The sequence below is a fragment of the Callithrix jacchus genome, chromosome 6 (genome assembly GCF_049354715.1).
Source record: "Callithrix jacchus isolate 240 chromosome 6, calJac240_pri, whole genome shotgun sequence".
Taxonomy (NCBI): domain Eukaryota; kingdom Metazoa; phylum Chordata; class Mammalia; order Primates; family Cebidae; genus Callithrix; species Callithrix jacchus.
In genome coordinates this window covers 85,108,786-85,114,943 of record NC_133507.1, presented here as the reverse complement: position 1 = coordinate 85,114,943, position 6,158 = coordinate 85,108,786, and positions in this window count along the sequence as shown.

Sequence of the window (6,158 nt, the reverse complement as noted above, 5' to 3'; positions counted from 1 at the left end):
GAACAATCATATAATGAGTTAAGCAAAGCAGCTTTATCACTCATCGATAGGCAGCAAGGGACTGTGGAAGTCTGATTCAAGGCAGGTTGGTTTCCCAGGAGAGCTGTCTCAGTTAATGGAATCTCATCTGTATGTGTCCCATATGATACCACAGCTGAGGTACCCCAAAAGCAGTCCATCCTGGGATTTAGACCTAGGGGATCAAATGACTTTAGGAATAAAGCGTGAAAGGATATCCTGTTTTAGGAGGGACAGGAATAGAGCCCCAGATGTTCTGATCAGTTTTACCTTATCTCAGGATGCAGCATTCCAAGCACATTCTATAGTTTTCCTCAGGAAAGACAAGTGAGAAATGAAGGAGAACTGGTTTGGTCCAAGGCAACTCAGATGACTGTCCCGTACTTGCTAGAATATGAACCCCATGAGGTCAGAGATATTTGACTGTTTTGTGCCTCAAAAGCAATGGCACTCAATACATATTACTTCATTGTTGAATGTGATACAGGTTGGACATCCCAAATCTGAAAATCTCAAGCTTTTTGAGTGCTCACATGACACTCAAAGGAAATGCTCAGTGGAGAATTTTGGATTTTCAGCTTTGGGACACTCAACTGGTAAGTATAATGTAAATATTCCAAAATTTGCAAAAAAAAAATCCTAAATACTTCCACTTCAAACATTTTGGATGAGGGATACTCAACATGTGTTATATTGCCTTTAACTAAATGAAGTATTTTAATATTTGACTTCTGGTACCTCACTAAAGCTGCTATTGTGATTCATTATTTTTCCTCAAGTTCATTACACACAAAGAAAAATGTACTGAGTAATTTAGTTATGGCTTTATTAAACACCATTCTCACTTTCCCAAGAAGAAACCCATCCATCCATTTCCTTACTACAAAAAGGCAATGAAACAACATTTAATTATTACAAATACAAATGTGCCTGATAATGCCTATTATAATTTTGAGTTGTAGACTGGGCATGGTGACTCATGCCTGTAATCCCAGCACTTTGGGAAGCCAAGGCAGGTGGACCACCTGAGGTGAGGAGTTCGAGACCAGCCTGGCCAACATAGTGAAATTCCATCTCTACTGAAAAGACAAAAATTAGCTGGGTGTAGTGCATGTGCCTGTAGCCCCATTTACTCAGGAGGGTGAGCCAGGAGAATCGATTGAACCTGGGAGGCAAAGGTTGCAGTGACCTGAGATTGCACCAATGCACTCTAGCCTGGGTGACAGAGTGAGACTCTGTCTAAAAAATAATTACATAAATAAAACAAAAACAATAATTTTGAGTTGTATATACAGTTCCTTTAATGTTTTTATGTTGGAAATAAGGTTGTCTGAAATGTTTAAATAATGAAAGTATTTCTTTATAGGAATAATTTTTTAAATTATGTGTATATATTTTTGAATATTATTGTAGATACCTATATTTAAACTTGTTTTGGAAAACTCTGATGAATAATGACTTAAGAATGTATGACTAATGTTTTAATTATACTTTAAGTTTGGTGATCCATGTACAGAACATGTAGGTTTGTTACATAGGTATACATGTGTCATGGTGATTTGCTGCACCCATTACCCATCATCTACATTAGGTATTTCTCCTAATGCTGGTCCCCCACCCCTGACAGGCCCTGGTGTGTGAAGATTCCCTCCCTGTGTCCATGTGTTCGCATTGTTCAGCTCCTATTTATGAGTGAGTACATGCAGTATTTGGCTTTCTGTTCCTGTGTTAGTTTGCTGAGAATGATGGTTTCCTGCTTCATCCATGTCCCTGAAAAGGACATGAACACATCCTTTTTTGTGGCTGCATAGTATTGCATGGTGTATATGTGCCACATTTTCTTTATCCAGTCTATGGTTGATGGGCATTTGGGTTGGTTCCAATCTTTGCTATTGTGAAAGTGTGACAATAAACATGTGTGCATGTATCATTATAGTAGAATGATTTATAATCCTTTGGGTATATACCCACTAATGGAATTGCTGGGTCAAATGGTATTTCTGGTTCTAGATCCTTGAGGAATTGCCACACTGTCTTCCACAGTGGTCTAACTAATTTACACTCCCACAACAATGTAAAAGTGTTCCTATTTCTTCACATCCTCTCCAACACCTGTTGTTTTCTAACTTTTTAATGATTATCATTGTAACTGGCATGAGATGGTATCTCACTGTGGTTTTGATTTGCACTTCTCTAATGAGCAATGATGATGAGCTTTTTTTCATAAATGTCTTCTTTTGAGAAGTGTCTGTTCATATCCTTTGTCCATTTTCTTACGGGGTTGTTTTTTCTTGTAAATTTTTAAAAATTCCTTGTAGTTGCTGGATATTAACCCTTTGTCAGATGGATAGATTGCAAAAATGTTCTCCCATTCCGTAGGTTGCCTATTCACTCTGATGATCGTTTCCTTTCCTGGGCAGAAGCTCTTTAGTTTAATTAGATCCCATTTGCCTATTTTGGCTTTTGTTTCCACTGCATTTGGTGCTTTAGTCATGAAGTCTTTGCCCATGCCTACATCCGGAATGCTATTGCATAGGTTTTCTCTAGGGTTTTTATGGTTTTAGGTCTTATGTTTAAGTCTTTAATTCATCTTGAATTAATTTTTGTATAAGGTGTAAGAAAAAAATAATTTTTGTATAAGGGTCCAGTTTCAGTTTGCTGCATATGTATGGCTAGCCAGTTTCCTCAACACCATTTATTAAACAGAGAATCCTTCCCCCATTGGTTGTTTTTGTCAGATTTTCCAAAGATCAGATGGTTGTAGGCGTGTGGCATTATTTCTGAGGCCTCTGTTCTGTTCCATTGGTCTATATATCTGTTTTGGTACCAGGACCATGCTGTTTTGGTATGGTAGCCTTGTAGTATAGTTTGAAGTTAAGTAGCGTGATGCCTCCAGCTATGTTCTTTTTGCTTAGAATTGTCTTGGCTTAGGATTGTATGGCTCTTTTTTTGGTTTCATATGAAATTTAAAGTAGATTTTTCTAATTCTGTGAAGAAAGTCAATGGTAGCTTGATGGGGACAGCATTGAATCTATAAATTACTTTCAGCAGTAAGGCCATTTTCAGGATATTCAGTCCTCCTATCCATAAGCATGAAATGTTTCTTCCTTTGTTTGTGTCCTCTCTTATTTCCTTGAGCAGTGGTTTGAAGTTCTTCTTGAAGAAGTCCTTCATATCCCTTGTAAGTTTTATTCCTAGGTATTTTATTCTCTTTGTTGCGATTGTGAATGGGAGTTTACTGGATGATTTGGCTCTTTATCTATTATTGGTGTATAAAAACGCTTGTGATTTTTGCACATTGATTTTGCGTCCTGAGTCTTTGCTGAAGTTGCTTGTCAGCATAAGGAGATTTTGGGCTGAGATGATGGGGTTTTCTAAACACATAATCATGTTATCTGCAGAGACAATTTGACTTTCTCTTGTCTTATTAGAATACCCTTTGTTTTTTTCTCTTGCCTGATTGCCCTGGCCAGAACTTTAAATACTATGTACAAAAGGAGTGGTGAAAGAGGGCATCCTTGTCTTGTGCTGGTTTTCAAATGGAATGCTTCCAGCTTTTACCAATTCAGCATGATACTGGCTGTGAGTTTGTCATAAATAGATCTTATTATTTTGAAATATGTTCCATCAATACCTAGTTCATTGAGAGTTTTAGCATGAAGGGATGTGGAATTTTTTTGAAGGTCTTTTCTGCATCTATTGAGATAATCATGTATTTTTTGTCATTGATTCTGTTTATATGATGTATTATGTTGATTGATTTACATATGTTGAACCAGCCTTGCATCCTAGGGATGAAGCCAACTTGGTCATGGTGGATAAACTTTTTGATGTGCTGCTACATTCAGTTTGTCACTAGTTTATTGAGAATTTTCACATCAATGTTTATCAGGGATATTGGCCCTAAATTTTCTTTATTTGTTGTGTCTCTGCCTGGTTTTAGTATTAGGATGATGCTGGCCTCATAAAATGAGTTAGGGAGGAGTCCATCTTTTTCTATTGTTTGGAATGATTTCAGAAGAAATGGTACCAGCTCCTCTTTATATCTCTGGTAGAATTTGGCTGTGAATCCATCTGGTCTTGGGCTTTGTTTCGGTTGGTAGACTATTAATTACTGTCTCAATTTCAGAACTTGTTATTGGTCTATTCAGGGATTTGATTTCAACCTGGTTTAGTCTTGGGAGGGTGTAAGTGTCCAGGAATTTATCAATTTCTTCTAGATTTTCTAGTTTATTTTCATAGAGGCATTTATAGTATACTCTGATGGTAGTTTATATTTCTTGGGGTTTGTGGCGATCTTTGCCATTTTTTATTGTGTTTATTTGATTCTTCTCTCTTTTCTTCATTAGTCTGGATAGCAATCTATCTGTTTTGTTAATCCTTTCAAAAAACCAGTTCCTGAATGCATTGATTTCTTTTAAGGGTTTTTTGTGTCTCTATCTCCTTCACTTCTGCTCTGATGTTAGTTTTTTTTTGTCTTCTGCTAGAAATAACAGGTTTTGAATTTGTTGGCCGTTGCTTCTCTAGTTCTTTTCATTGTGATATTAGGGTGTTAATTTTAGATGTTTTTTGCTTTCTCTTGTGAGCAGTTAGTGCTATAAATTTCCCTCTAAACACTGCTTTAGCTGTATCCCAGAAATTCTGGTACATTGTGTTGTTGTTCTCATTGGTTTCAAAAACTTATTTATTTCTGCTTTCATTTTTTTTTATTTACTCAGTAGTCATTCAGGAGCAGGTTGTTCAACCTTCATGTAGCTGTGTGGTTTTGAGTGAGTTTCTTAATCCTGAGTTCCAATTTGATTGCACTGTAGTCTGAGAGGCTATGTGTTATGATTTCCATTCTTTTGTATTTGCTGAGGAGTGTTTTACTTCCAATTATGTTGTCAATTTTCGAATTAGTGCAATGTGGTACTGAGAAGAATGTATATGCTGTTAGTTTGGGTGGAGAGTTCTGTAGATGTCTATTATGTCCATTTGGTCCAGATAGTAATTCATTCCTCAGTGTCCTTGTCAATTTCCTGTCTTGTTGATTCATCTAATATTGACAGTGGGGTGTTAAAGTCTCCCACTATTATTGTGTGGGAGTCTACATTTCTTTGTAGGTCTCTAAGAACTTGCTTTACGAATATGGGTGCTCCTCTATTGGGTGCATATATATTTGGGAAGGTTAGTTCTTCTTGTTGCACTGATTTCTTTACCATTATGTAATGCCCTTCTTTGTCTATTATGATGTTTGTTTGATCTCTGTTTTATCAGAGACTAGGATTGCAACTGCTCCTCTTTTTTTGCTTTCCATTTTTTGGTAAATATTCCTCCATCCCTTTATTTTGGGCCTATGTGTGTTTTTGCACATGAGATGGATTTCCTGAATACAGAACACCTATGGATTTTGACTCTATCTAATTTGCCAATCTGTGTCTTTTAATTGGGGAATTTAGTCCACTTACATTTAAGGTTAATATTGTTATGTGTGAAATTGATCCTGTCATTATAATGCTAGCTGGGTTTTTTGCCCATTAGTTGATGCAATTTCTTTATAGTGTTGATGGTCTTTACAATTTGGTATGTTTTTGCAGTGGCTGATACTGGTTTTCCCTTTTTATATTTAGTGCTTTCTTCAGGAGCTCTTTTAAAGCAGGCCTGGTGATGATAAATTCTTTCAGCATTTGCTTGTCTATAAAGGATTTTATTTCTTCATCACTTATGAAGCTTAATTTGGCTGGATGTGAAATTATGGGTTGAAAATTCTTTTCTATAAGAATATTGAATATTGGCCCTCACTCTCTTCTGGCTTGTTGGGTTTATGCAGAGAGATCCACTGTCAGTCTGATGCACAGCTCTTTGTGAGTAACCTGGCGTTTCCCTCTGACTGCCCTTAACATTTCTTATTTAATTTTGACCTTGGTTAATCTGATAATTATGTGTCTTGGGGTTGCTCTTCTGGAGGAGTATCTTTGTGTTTTCTGTATTTTCTGAATTTGAATGTTGGCCTGTCTTGCTAGGCTAGAGAAATTCTCCTCGATAATATCCTGAAAAGGGTTTTCCAACTTGGTTCCATTCTCCCCATCACTTTCAGGTACACCTATCAAAGGTAGGTTTGGCCTTTTAACATAGTCCCATATTTCTTCAAGGCTTTTTTC